Genomic DNA, 14,801 nt, shown 5'->3' on the forward strand with positions numbered 1-14,801 from the left:
TATGTATGTATTTTATTTTTTTCTGAACCATTTGGGAGAAAATCATATATATCATGTTATTTTACCCCTTAATATTTCAGTGTGTTTGCTTATAAACAAGGATATTCTCATGCAAAGATGTTCAGGAAATTTAACATTGATACAATTCTTTAATCTACAGCCCATATTCCAATTTCACCAATTATCCCAATAATGTCCTATATAACATTTTTCTCCTCCAGTAAAGGATCCAGTTCAGGGTCACATATTGCATTTCGTTACCATGTCTTTAGTTTCTTCTAGTCTGCAGTCTTTGTCTTTTATGACATTGGTCATGATTTAAAAATACAGGCTAGTTATTTTATATTTTATTTTCCTCTACTTGGGTTTGTCTGATGCTTCCTCATGACTAGATAGATCTAAGTTCACTGCTGGTGCAAGGATGTATTTGTTATACATACCTTCTTTGCCCCCCACTGGTTTTTAGACTTGACCTACTCACACCTATAATCTATAAAGCATTATATTTCTATTAAAATACGTACATGTACATTCCATAAAATTTTTTAAAAATTTGCGTAAAATACATTATCCTACCATTTCAAAAGCAATTGTTGGCTCTGTACTTTATAATGGTTTCAAAGACAAGTGAAATTTACTTAATGGATTCAGTTTATCTAAAATTATTTAATCAATTATTTTATCATTGAGTATGGAAATAATTCCTCAGAGAACTGCTATAAAGTATTAAAGTTAATGATTTCTTCTCGCCAGTAAAACTAGAATCTTTCCAATTTTGTAAATCCTAATTTTACTTTTGCTTCTCTTAATGATATCACCAATGGAGAATAATTAAATTCCGATATTGTAAATCCTAAGTTCTTTCAGCTTTTGAAGTGGCAAAGTATTTGAATTGGTGCTATAGCCCAGACTTCAGGTATTTTTAAAGGATGAATGAGGAAAAAGGAAGTGGGGAGAAAGAACTTTAAACTGTGAGGAAGGCTCTACTATTTAAAAGATGCTTTAAAAAAAAATTCTCACTGTAGCTACAGTGCTCACACTGGAAATAAAAGTATAAAAATGGTCCTTTAGGATTTTTCTCGGGAGTAAGAATTGTTTCAAGGAAGAAACTGGCAGGGATATGGACATTTTGGACAGGGACAGAAAAATGCCCTAGTGTTTTGGACACCATGGAAGCGTTAGAATTTTTAAATAAATATTTTACATTGTGAGAAACGTCTGAGTGTTAAACACGCTTTTTTTTTCCCCTAGGGGGACACTAAACAAATATTTATTTAAGGAGATAGAAACTTGAAGGCCCCCCCTCTCCCCGCAAAGCTAGTCTTTGGCTCTGCTTCTAGGACTTCTAGGAACGTGCAATTAAAATAAAATCTAAACAACGAAACCCTCGCAGCATTTAGATTTCTTTTCTCCCCCTCAACTGCTCAAGAAAAGTCAGAAGCCGACACTTTTTTCAAGTCTCGAAGTTGCCAGTTGTGAGGCTCCCAAGACGTCTCCCGCACACTCCAGGGTCGATTCCGCACGGGTCCCTCCCGTTAGCCAGCGGCCTCGGTGCTGTCGGGCTCCAAGGGGGTGTGTCCCGGCCCGCAGCGACCCGGCGCCCGCCTCCGCCTCCGCCGCGGGCCCACCTGCTCCTCTCGGCCGCCGCAGCGCCCCGGGGTCCAGCCGGGCCCCCGGACCCCACCCGCGCGGCGCCGCCGGCAGCCCCGCAAGTCCCGCCACCCGCTTCCGGACCCGGCCAGCCCCTCCGCGAGGTGCAGCTGGGACGCGAGCTCAGTTCCTTTCTTCCCTCAGCCCAAACTGCTAGCGGCCCCCGTGGTGGGAGGTGGAACCCGCACCCTACCCCCAAGGATGGGGGGCCCAGGCCGAGAAAGGGGTTCCCAGCCCTCCCCGGGCTGCCCGCACCGGCGCCCCCCTCGCACGGCCCCAGCGGCGGCCCGCGTCCTCCCTCCAGCCCTTGCCAGACGGGCGTAGAGACTGCGAGTGTCGGGGGAGGGGTACAGGGCGGAGGAAGAGCATCCCCGGGCCGCCACCGCCGCCGCCGGCTGCTCCCCCGCCGTTCGGCTAGGGGAGGCCTCGTCACAGCCGCCGCCTCAGCCGCGGCTGCAGATCTCGCGGTGTTTGCCGGCCGCCGCGCCGCCATATTGTGTGACAGTATTTTGATTTGGACTGGGCTGGCGGAGCCGCGGCGAGAGCGAGCGAGAGCTGGGGGGGTGGGGGGAGGGCAGGCGAGCGCGAGGGGGGTGGGGGCAGAGGGAGGTGGGGAGGCCGAGCGAGCCGGAGCCGAGGATCGGGGAGCGGCGACGCCGCCCAGCCGTCGTTTTTGATCTGCTGCAGCCGCCGGCGGGGCGACCCAGCCCGACCCCCTCCCCTCCCCCTCAGCCAGGAGCGGTGGCGGCGGCGGCGGCCGGAGGGAGTTGGCGGCGGCGGGCGAGCGGAGGGGGCTGAGCGGGGAGGGAGGGAGGGCTGAGGTGTCCCCCCTGCCGGGTGGAACCGGAGGCGGCGGCGGCGCTGGCGGCGGCCGTGGTGGCGGAGGCGGCGGCGGCGACGGTGGAGACGGCTGCCCTAGTGGGAGAGGCGGCGGCGGCGGCCGAGGAGGAGGAGGGGGAAGCGGCGGCGGCAAAGGGTAAGCGGACAGCGCTGCCGGGCCTCGGCGGGATCCCCAACCGGGCTCTCCCCTCATCGCCCCGCACCCCCCTCCGTCTGGAAGGGGCTCTGCCGCCTCGCGAGGCCCGTGCGGGGCGTCCGCTTCTAACTTGCACTCTTCCTCCCTCCGCCTCTTTCCTTCCCCCAGTGGCGAGGCGGAGAGGGAGGCCCCCCGAGTCCCCCGGTCTGGTGGGGGGTGGGGAGCATCGGGCCGGGCCTGGGCTCCGGGGCGTCCGTGCGGGGGGGAGGGGGAGCTTCATTGGAATCAAGCGCCTGGGAGAGCCCCGGGTGGGGGAGGGCGCAAGGGGCTCGGGAGGGCCCCTCCCTGCGTCGGCGCCCCCGACCTGCCCCCAGACATGTGTGAGGTGGGGGCGGGGGAGGAAAAATCTCCTTTTGGGGAGCCGAGGTCTAGTTAAAGATGACTTAAGGGCGGGGGTTTTGGGGAGAGACACGGGGCAGTTATGTGGGGGTCGGGCGTGGGGGAGAACATCATTCCCTTGCCGATCTTGGTTTTCTGCAGCCGTCTTTGAAGTGGGGGGCAAGCCCTGCTATGAATATGTGGCCCCTTAGATCTCACTGGATGTTTCTAGTTTTCGGTCCGATCAACCTCAAACCCTGCGATTGTGGTTGAGTCAGGGAGGCTGCAAGGGTCTCTTGGCGGTGCTGAACAGGTGACAGGTGGATCTGTTGCTGATGCTGTGAGATGTTCAGGCAGAGTTGTACACCAAAGTGTCAGAGACTGTGTGAGTTTGTATTTATGTGTTTGGCCATGTTTCATTCCATATATAGTATATTTGAGATGTTAGGTTTCCATTCTTCAAGTCAGCTTAATTGTTGTGGATAAATTCTTCAAATGTTTCTGATAAGAGGGGTTTCCAGGAGAGTGGAGGGAATTTGCGGCTTCACAGAGGTTTCTCCGTAGTTCACGAAATTCAGGCCCCCAGTGCAGGCTGTTGAGTGCCCTTATTCATTGGAAAGTTCTTGAACGCTAAGATCGTATTCAGAGCAACTGTACGGCAATATAATTTTGCATCCATTTTGTCTGTTTTAGGTAAGTTTGTAAAGTGTCTAATTTTGGGGTCAGATTGATTCACATTTTAGAAAAGGAATTTCGTTTCCGCTTTAGCATACTCTAAAGATTATATGATCATTATGCAATTCCAGATTTGGCCGGGAATTTTGGTGGGCATGGAGTAGAATATTTGCTTTCAGTTTTTTCACTTCTGCTTACCACACTCTTCATACAGTAGCAGAGTATTGACACCTTTTAAAAAATATCTTTACATTCTTTGTAACAATGAAATCACGATTTTAAACTTTGACGGTTTGACACTTTAAATTTTGAAACCATGGCAGTTTGTAATAAAGGAAGACTTGCTTTTCTTTTGTTGTAGGCTTTGGCTGAGCATTTTAATTAGAAACAATGGGAAGAATTGTTAGATACATGAGCTATAGGCTAAATTAGGGTACAGTTAGTTTAAGGATTCTGCTGCTTTTAAAAAACATGTATGGAACGAATATGATGTACTATCAATGTGTTAACAGGAAATAGAACAAAAATTCCAGTGATTCAGAACTTCTGTTTGGGTTTTTCCCCCATAAGTCTAATCAGTTTCTAATAGAGGGTGCTTAAGTTTTAAATCTTTCAAGAATCAAACTGAAAGTTGAATACGTCAATTATAGATGAATAAGTTATCCCCTGAATATACTCCATTATTTCTTCTCTTGTGTGCATCGAATAACTTTTCCTGAGTTTAAAAGTATTCTCTTAAGGACACTGATGAAATGCTACTATTGAACCCCCTTTAGTTAACTATTTCATAGTAGAACATGTGCTTTAGTGACTCATTAAGAAGTTGATAAAATGATCAGAACCTCATCAAATACATGTTTTCTGAAAAATAAATTTTAACTTAATCCCGTTTGATTGAAATCACACCTACGCTTGGTCCTCTAGTGGAAAAAAGCGCTTGCCTTCAGCTAAGGGTATTGCTAAGACTGGGAAACAATTTTTTTTTAAATTTTGTTTTTGTTTTCTTTGTTTTTTGTTTTGAGACAGTCTCGTTCTGTCACCCAGGCTAGAGTGCAGTAGTATGATCTTGACTCATTGCAACCTCCACCTCCCGGGTTCAAGCGATTCTCCCGCCTCAGCCTCCCCAGTAGCTGGGATTACAGGCGCCCGCCACCACACCCGGCTAATTTTTGTACTTTTAGTAGAGATGGGGTTTCACCATGACGGCCTGGCTGGTCTCGAACTCCTGACCTCAGGTGATCCACCCGCCTCGGCCTCCCAAATGCCTAATGAAATGAGGTTTTTAAACTCCGCAGTTATGTAGGCAGATCCCCACTTAGGTCAGTATTGAGAATTGCTTCTTCAGTATTAACAGCTTACACTTGGGTAAATGTCTTATTACATTTGTGTCTTGGCAGAAATAGAAGTTTATTCTACATCCGTAGTTTTCCCAGTAAGGAAAATTTCTTTTCACAAAATACTGTTTAGAGTGAAATGTACATATGTGTATCTGTGAACTTACTGCATTTTGAAAGATAAGTATAATGTAGGCTGTTTTACTCTATGAGTTACTTGCAAAAAAAGTCCTTGAGGAATGTGTATTTTCTAAAACAGCATTTTTTTGAGTTATATAAACAGATCAAGACTAAAAGTTTATTTTTTATCATCATACTTCAGAATTTTTGCCTTGTTGTAGATATTTTGGGGAAAAGTTCCTGATAATCTTTACAATATATAAAGTTCATAAATTAAACTGTAATTGAAAAATCGAAATTATAATTCCATTATATCTCTCTCTGGCCAGGTTCCCATGACCCAGAGAACACTAGTAGCACTTTTCCTTTGTTTCACTTATGTCATCTTTATTTGATCTAATATTGGGTCTCTCTAGAATAGAAGGATTATGAGGTAATAACAGAGGCACATGTGAAGATTGGGCAAAACAGTAATGAGGAGGAGAGACAGAGGATAAGATGCTAGCAGAGAATTAGATGAAAAGTTTTAGGCAGCTAGGAATGTGGACATGTGGGTAGTGGTGGCTGCCAAGCACAGGAAAACGATCATGCTGAACTCTACGAAGGAGATTGTCTCTGAACCTTTTCATAGGTTCTGACACTCTATATATGTCATCTTATTTAAAACCCTCTGTATTAAAATGATAAGAATTTGGAGACATTGAAATCATATAGAATTTAAATGTATGCATGTTCATATGTTTTTGCCTCTGGCTCATATTTCCAGAATACTTAACAGTATTTTAACATTTTGTTTCATATGATTCTGGTCCTAAAAAATCAAGGACGCTCCTTACTCAGAAAGCTAAAAAACCTGAGTAAGTACTCTTAGGAGTTACACTTTTTATATTTTCTTTAGTTAATCACTAAACTTGACTGATCTTGATAAAACTAAGGAATTAGAGATTGCTAAGAGGGTGCTATCTTTTTCTAAGTATCCCATCTCTCAAAACAGCCTGTTTACTAGTAAGTGGTACTTAACCTACATTCATTCAGCCTCCTAGGAAAAGAAAAAGATGCCAGAATAATGATCGCACAGCTCCTACATTGAGGTTATGCGTTTCACTTGGATTTTCACTTGGATTTTTATTGACTCATTTTACAGAATATGTTTACTTTATTTCCTATTCCTTAGAAAAGGAGTGAGCACAGTGAGAAGTGTCAGCTGACAAGTGATGTTTCAGGACATCCAAGTCAGAATTATCACAAAGTAAAATTGTGTATGTTTATATGAATAAAAGATGTCTATGAAAATTGATTAAAGTTTTGGCACTTAAAAGTGCATTTATTCAAAATTTAATTTACATACACCCCCTTACCTTTATGCTTCATAAGTGAGGTTTTGCTGAATGTGACTTTTTGATTTGCCTTACTCATGTGTAATGTAAAACTTTAATAAGAAATTTTATTTCATTTCTAATCTTGTATTCCAGTTCAGAATATGGTACCCAGGGAGTGATATCCTGCATAATAAAGAGAAAGGAACTAATATTTATTGAATGCCTACTGTGTGCCAAGCTTTTCTTCATTTCAGAAATATTTATTGAGCACTTATTATATGCTAGGGACTCTTCCAGATGCTGGAGGTGCCGTATTGAAGAACAGACAAAAATAGCTGTTTTCATATAGTTTACATTTAGTGGTAAAAGACTTAATAAATGAGTACAGTGTAATATGCCTGGGACAAAACAGTACTGTGCGGAAAAATAAAACAGAAAAGGGAGTTAGGGAATGAACATTGCTTATTGATCTTTTTAAAAACTGTGTAATGGGTATTATCCTTGATTTCAAAAAGCAAAACCTATCCCATCCATAAAATTTTTCCTTTAAGAATACACTTCAAATTTCAGAAGACAATTGTATTTGTACTTCAAAGTTACAGAGTTTCAACAGCGATTTCCTATTGTTAGTATTTCAGAAAGCTGTTTTATGGCTGGATAGAAAATTGGAGTTTTGAATCCTGGTTTCACCACTTAGTAGCTTTGCCACTAGATTTGGGACCAGTTACAATTCGTTAGCTTCTCTGAGCTTGTTTTCTTCTGTGTAAAGTGGATACGATATCTTTGTTTTTCTGGTGAAGGAACGTTGTGTCATATCTTGTTGAATAGGTTGATGAGCTGGATCTCAGCATTTTAACAAGGAAACAACAAATTGTGTATAAAATTCCAATTCATGTAAATACTTTTAAAATATTTAGTACAGTGCCTGGCACGTAGTGAGTATAGAGTAAATGTTTGCTTTTTGTCATTATTTTGCTTGTTAATTCAAAGAATCTGTCATACAAATTATTAAGAGAAGTTTTTGCAAAGATAAAATAACTCAAATTGTGAATGGGATTTTTAAGGGAAAAGTGGAATAACCATGCAAGTTGCAATACTTATTTTCATTTTTAGACTGGGAGATCACGAAACAGCACCTCAAGGGCAGAACATGTCTTCCTTTCAGTCTTTACTTCACATTATTTTCAGTGGTTGGCCTGTAGTTAAGAGCTCAAGAAATACTGTGTGTTAAATGTCGAATAGTTCTTAATGATATTTTTCTGTAAATTACAGCTCTTTTTGTAGTAAACTCCTGAGTCTGAAAGGTGACTGCACTGGAATCTCTACTTTTGATTTTAAGCACTGAATAAGATATCATTATGCAAAGTCTTTTAAATGCTATTTTTTGAATCTAGCCAAAAGTTCAAAAAATATTCTAGAAATTGAGAGGAAGAAATCAATTATTTTTAGCTAGATTAGTCTTCATTAACCTATTTCTATGATGTTGGCATCAAAGTGAAAAAGTAATATAGCAGTTTTTAAAAGTAGAAGAAAATTTATGAATAATTATTTGCTCTTAACTGTTAAAGAACAAGTTTACCTTATCTTTTTAAGATAATTTCAATGAAAGTGTAGGTTTGTCCTGGTTTTATGGATTAAATAGCTTGGTCATTTACTTACATTTCTGTGATACAGGAAATACTGGTGTTTTCACTGAAAAGTGAAAACATCCCACCAGCATCCCACCTCCCATCTTCACAGTAACTATTCTTCAAATGCTTAAATCTTAGTACCAGTCAACTCTTTCCTGTTCTGTTGTAAGTTATCCTCTACCTAAAGAATAATAATTTTAGCTTTCTCCAAGCTTAAGACTTCTGTCAGGTTATGAGGCTTTCAGTCATTTACCCAAAATATTTCTTGGATTTTTAAAAAGTTCTCCACAAAGCATGTATTGTGTGCTTTATATTCAAATATGAACAAATAGGAGGAAAAGTATTTCATTTTAGTATTTGGTGTGCCACAGTACTACTTTAGAAATGAGATAGAAATACATACAACTGAATATTTTATACTCTTGTAATTTTTTTGTTTCTTTGCTTGTTTTGAACAATAACTGTCTACTACAGGACAGAAATAATTCCTGCAAGGTGTCAGTTTGAGTAGCTTCAGAAAGGAAGTCTGATTTACCTACAAACAAGTACAAGAGACAAGAGCAGTATAAGAATTTGTAGTATTTTAATTGCCTTGTTAAAAGAAAATGGAATTCTTGTTTCACTTAAGAAGAAAAACAAAAACCGGCCTAGTACCAGTGCTCCTAGTACAAGTCACAGAAGCCAGATAATAAAGTAGAGGTTGGAAAGGTCCTGCAGAGAGAGAGAGAGAGAAGCAGCAAGAGTATAGGAATGGGGATTTTAGCAGAGATTTTGGTAGAAATATGTGAATGCCGATTGTTAATAATAGACTTGTCTAAAATAATCCATTAAAGTGTATGGGAAAGAGTAATTTTTGATCTATAAATTTTTATTCCCCAGTTTATTAACCATCATCTGAATCATTAAATAATATTATTAATATTATTTTGAATTTTAGCTTAAAGTTTTACTCTCACATTGATATTAAGGAAAACTATTTTTGACCTTTAATATCTTAATGTTTACTTTTTTAATGTTAGCAAAATTGACCACATCACAAGTTTGCTTCCTGTCAGTTTGCCAGTGAAGCAGGCCAGAGATATTGCTTGGCTCATCAGTATAGAGCCAGTGGCAGTTCAGGGCAGTGACTTTCCATTCCTCATCAATGAGAGAAAATACTTGCTAATGCAGATGAAAACTTGAACTCAGCAACTTGACCTTGCAGAACATTGTCCTCAGGCTAGGCAACTTTTGTTTAGTCAGAGAAATCAACAAAAGCAGTAATTCTGATATGAACTGGGGCCATAGGGGTAGAAGAGACTTTACCTGGTTTTAAACTGTGGAAAATATTACTTTTTTTTTTTTTTTTTTTTGGAGTGCAGTGACACAATCATAGCTCACTGCAACCTCAAACTCCTGGGCACAAGCCTTCCTCCCACCTCAGCCTCCTGAGTAGCTGGGACTACAAGTGTGCGCAACTACATCCAGCTGATTTCTAAAAAATTTTTTGTAGAGACAGGATCTCCCTTTGTTGCCCAGGCAGGAAAATACTGCTTTTGATTTTGAGTTGATCTCTTTGTTAATTTTTCAGCTTCTCAGCCCCCACCTCTTTAACTAAATATCTTAATTTTACCATGTTGGGAGTCAATGAAGTATAATAAGAAAAGTTCTGAGCTTTAAAATCAGATGAGCCCAAGTTCAAATCTGAGTTCTGTTGCTGACTATAGCTATGTGGTTTTAGACATCATTCACACTCTCTGAGCCAAGGAGTTTTCTTCAGAAAAATGGATATAGTAATACCTACCTTACATAGAACAGGTGAATTCTTGTTCTAGTTACATTAGGATATGTAGCTTAAATAATGGGAAGTAATTTTACATTTGGAATTTTGCTTTGTTAGGTTTTTTCTTCAAGGTATCTGTCCACTTCATTTTTCCTCAACAAATAGAATGAAAAAGAATTTCTATACTTTTTAATTTACTGTAACTCCTTAGACCAAGATGAAACAAACAAAACATCATCATTATTTTTTTAACTACAAAATAAACATACGGATTATTAATTCTTTGTATTTTTCTTGCCTGTTCCTGTGGGAAAAGCTGCATTTTCAATTTGAAATTAGTCCACAAATCTATAATAATAGTTCTTTTGTAGGAAAAGCATTAGAAAATTGGCATGGATAAGATTTTGAAAACACCTTAAATATGAGGTTTAATATACTACTACAAAACTTGTGCCACTTTATCTGTGTAAAATGATCTTTGTACTTTTCTATTATGTTTATGTTTTAAGACAGTGTCTCGCTGTGTTGAACAGGCTGGAATGCAGTGGCACAACCACAGCTCACTGAAGCCTTGACCTCCCAGGCTCAAGCGATCCTCCCACCTCAGCCTTCCAAGTTGCTGGGATTACAGATGCGCACCACAACGCTCAGCTTACTTTTTATTTTTCGTAGAGAAGGGTTCTTCCTATTTTGCTTAGGCTGGTATTGAGCTCCTAGGTTCAAGCAATCATCTTGCCTTGGCCTCCCACCTAAGTGTTGGGATTATAGGTGTGAGCTACCACACCCAGCCTGTTTTCACAGAAGCTATAGCAATGGTTTTGTATTTCGTTAATAAGTTATCTGTATTGCTATAGTACCAGGAAGAGTAAACAAATGGTATTATTATGTTAAAATATTAGTTATACAAATAGCATTCAATACTAATTATTACAGCAAAATGTTCTACAATAGTTACACTGGTTTACTCGGTAGATTAAGACAAAAATTTTTAGCCTGGGTGACAAAGCAAGACCCCATCTCAAAAAAAAAAAAACAGACAGTTTAAAAAACTCATTGCATTTTATTAAGTTCATAGGCTTAGAACATTCTGTAGTGTATATACATGAAATCTCTTAGCCTAGAGGTAATAAATATGCTTTAATCTTACACGTGTGCAGTTTTTGTGCAATCTGTAAAATAAAACCAGAAGCACAAATAGGAGATTGAAACATTAATCATTGGATAAATGACATGTTATCATGGCAGAAGGAATTACAAGGTACATGTTGGCCTTTTCAGCCCTGTGTTTTTGTTGTTGTTGTTGTTTTTTTGAGACGGGGTCTTGCTCTGTTGTCCAGGCTAGAGTGCAATGGCGCAATCTCAGCTCACTGCAACCTCCGCCTCCTGGGTTCAAGCAATTCTCCTGCCTCAGCCTCCTGAATAGCTGGGATTACAGGCACCCACCACCCTGCCTGGCTAATTTTTGGATTTTTAGTAAAGATGGAGTTTCACCATGTTGGCCAGGCTGGTCTCGAACTCCTGACCTCAGGTGATCCGCCTATCCTCAGCCTTGTTTTTTAAAGCGGTTTTTAGCTTTTGCTGTTGGAAAAGTCAACATGTAGAGTGAAGTATTATGCACAGAAATTTGATTTTTGTTTTGATCAAATGCCATTATTTAGAAAACCTAACATTTTCAAATCCTTTTGGATAGGTCACTTAATATCAGTAATAATTAGGTCAGCAAATTAATTTTGCTTTTTTGTAGTTTGCAAGAGTTTATCTTGTGTTCAGCAAAGCTAATAATTGCATAAAAATTTAAGTGGGAGAAACTGCCCTTTAAATATTAATATTCAGATCTGTGGTATAAAGCCTATTGTATAGATATTTGCTTCCACATTCTTGTTCTCCTATGGACTATTTTGTCTTTTACGCTTTTCTTTTATACTAGCATTTCCTGATTGTAGGTTTCTATTAGGGTTGTCATCATTATAATATATAGGCAATATGGTTGTTTTTTAAAAATTTAAGGCAGATCAAATGTTCCATTTAATTGTTGAGCACAAATTATGGCATAGTTGCTTGGTTAATTTTATTGATTTATTATTTGTTTATTTAGAAATGGGGGTTTCATTATGTTGCCTAGGCCGGTCTCGATTCCTAGGCCCAAGCCATCCTCTTGCTTCAGCTTCCCAAGTAGCTAGGACTATGTATGGCATGCCACCGAGCCTGGCAACTTGGTTAATTTTTAAAAGGCAATTAGTGACCTGATAAACATGAGCGTCTGCTCTTCAGAAGTTAAGCAGCTGTATGTTGCAGATGTATGTAGGTGTCACAGTTAAGTAGTTACTAGAATTGTGAGAAAATGTGCTCAAGGAAGCATCCAAGGGATCCGTGTCAAATAAAAGTTGCTAGAAATACAGATATTTTATAATTTGCATTGAGAGTGACTACTGTTTACCCCATGATTAGCATGTACCTGAATTGTACTTGGCTAAAATACTGTTTGCCACTCTTAGGATGATTTTATAGGAAATGGAAAAATAAGCACATGGAAATGGGGATTTCAGAAGAAAATTCCCACTTCCGCATATGGCGATTCTGCTTTTTTGCATATAAAAGTGCATTGACACATGTTGAATGCCCTTTGAGATTTGTCTAGCTAAGGTAATTGTTTGGCCTGCATGAGACATACTCGTTCTCTTCATGAGATTTTTCCCCTCATGGACAATGCCATACATTTAAAGGATGACAGAGCCATTGCTGTAATTTTGCAAGTGGAACAAGAAGTGCTCTTGTTGAAGGTAATTAGTTCATTACCTAATTGAAGTTAGTTCATTACCTAGTTGAAGTAATTAGGTAGAAGATTGAAGTGGTGATCTTAACCAAACCAAGCTATCTATCAGTATATCAACTTTTATAGAATATCACATAATCGAAAGAACAGAAACTCCATAGAGCGTATTTCATATGTCCTGTATGACATGCTTGTGCAGAATAGCTGGCTAACCCAAGAAATCTTGCCTTACTCATTCTTCTATTGTGTCTCATCCCTACATTCTGTTTGTTTTGTTTGAGATGGAGTCTGCCCTGTCCTCCAGGGTGGAGTACAGTGGTGCAATCTCAGCTCACTGCAACCTCCACCTCCCAGGTTCAAGCAATTCTCCTGCCTCAGCCTCCCAAGTAGCTGGGACTGTGGGCGCGTGCCACCACGCCTGGCTAATTTTTTGTATGTTTAGTAGAGATGGGGTTTCACCGTATTAGCCAAGATGGTCTCGATCTCCTGACCTCGTGATCGGCCCACCTCGGCCTACCAAAGTGCTGGGATTACAGGCATGAGCCACCGCACCCAGCCTCTACATTCTTTATTATTCAAACTACCTTACTTATCCAATAGTTTTGAGTTCCTGCTGTGTGCCTGTACTTTGCTAGGTCAAAGGGATGGACAGATATGTAAGATACAGTTCTTGTCCTTAAGAGACATATATACAAACACATGTGATATACCGTGACAAATGCTGTGACGGGGTTAAACATAAAATACTTTAGGAATCTATAGGAGGTAGTGTCTCCTATGGATAAGGATTAGGCAGTATCTCCTATTCAGTAAGGGATGAAAGGTTATGACAGGGAAATCTAGGAAAGGTGACAAGGCAAGGAAGAGAGTTACAGGCTGCAGATAGGTCTTTTTAGACAGAAACACCATGCATGGAAGATGGAGGTAGGAAAGTCCCCATGTACACAGTAACTGTGAGTAGTTCTGCAGTGCGTTGGGTACCAGTGGTGGGTTAGCTGGAAGTGAGGTGGAAAATTAGAAAAAAGAGCATCAAGATACCTGTATACTCCATAAAGGAGATTTAACTTCATCCTTCAAATAATGGAAGACAAGTTCTTAAATTAACATTCTAGAAAGATTCTCTGGCTGTAGTGCACAAAATACTTTTGAAAAGAGCCAGGCTTGGGAGGAAGAGGCAGGCATATAAGTATCTATTTGAGAGTTGATTAGGACCCAAATTAAGGCACTGATGATGGGGTAATTAAGAATAGGTAATGTGTTTGAGAAGGAAATATTGAATGTGACGTAAAGCAGTGAAGATCACACATGCCCTGGGTGCATAGTTGTGATGGTGATGTTCACCAATACAGAACAGACCAGGGTTGCAACAGATGAGGAAGACATTTGAGTTCTGTTTGTTGATTTTAAGATTCTATGGAGGGAGAAAGAGGAAGACTTCACTTTATATGGAGGAGATGGAGAAGGCTTGTCTGATTAGATAACATTTGAGCAGGTACATGAATGAAAATAGAGGCAGTAGCAAATGCAGTGGCCTTTAAGTGGGATGTGCTTGCCATCTTCTAAGAGCAGGAAGACCAATATAATTGGAGCTGAGGGGGGTTGGGGGGTGGAAGTAGGATAGATGATATCCAACTGTATGCTGTTCATGTAGGGTGTTTAGACTGTGATAAGGACTTTAGATTTTACTCAGGATGGGGTAGGAAGTCACCAAAGGGCTTTAAGATAAAATCTAATTTGTATTTTCACCCCTCACTTCTTAGAACATTATTTATTTATTGGCATTTGTATGTGTATGGTTCTGTAACATTATTATGTATATGTATAAATTCATGTGACTTTCACAATTAGGTTATAAAACTGTTTCATCATCGTAAAGAGACTCCCTTGTTTTACCCCTAAGTTTCACCTTTCCTTCCTGGCAACCACTTATCTGCTTCTGTTCTCTATCACTATAATTGTCACTTCAAGAATGTTACATAAATGAAATCAGACATGATGTTACCTTTGGAGATGGGCTTTTTTTTTTTCACCCAGTATAATCCCCTGGAGATCCTTCCAAATTGTTGCATTTATCAATAGTTTATTCCTTTTTAATGCTAAAGAGTTTACCATTGTATGGATATACCACAGTTTGACTTTGGAATTTCCAACTTTGGGTTGTAAAAATAAAACTGCTGTGAACA

General features: G+C 40.3%; 1 protein-coding gene across 3 annotated transcripts in view; it reads left to right on the top strand.

Moving 5' to 3' along the window:
* The first annotated feature begins 2,250 nt into the window (after positions 1-2,250).
* Positions 2,251-14,801, top strand: part of TAB2 (TGF-beta activated kinase 1 (MAP3K7) binding protein 2) — a 93,961-nt gene continuing 81,410 nt past the window's right edge. Inside the window, exon 1 of one of the 3 annotated variants that reach the window (XM_030809814.1) lies at positions 2,251-2,626. The gene's annotated coding sequence lies outside the window, so the exon portion shown is untranslated. Of the gene's footprint in view, positions 2,627-3,217; positions 3,698-14,801 lie in introns of those variants that run through there. The other 2 variants (XM_030809817.1, XM_030809816.1) reach the window with 2 other exon arrangements.

Source organism: Nomascus leucogenys, chromosome 3, assembly GCF_006542625.1.
Source record: "Nomascus leucogenys isolate Asia chromosome 3, Asia_NLE_v1, whole genome shotgun sequence".
NCBI classification, from domain to species: domain Eukaryota; kingdom Metazoa; phylum Chordata; class Mammalia; order Primates; family Hylobatidae; genus Nomascus; species Nomascus leucogenys.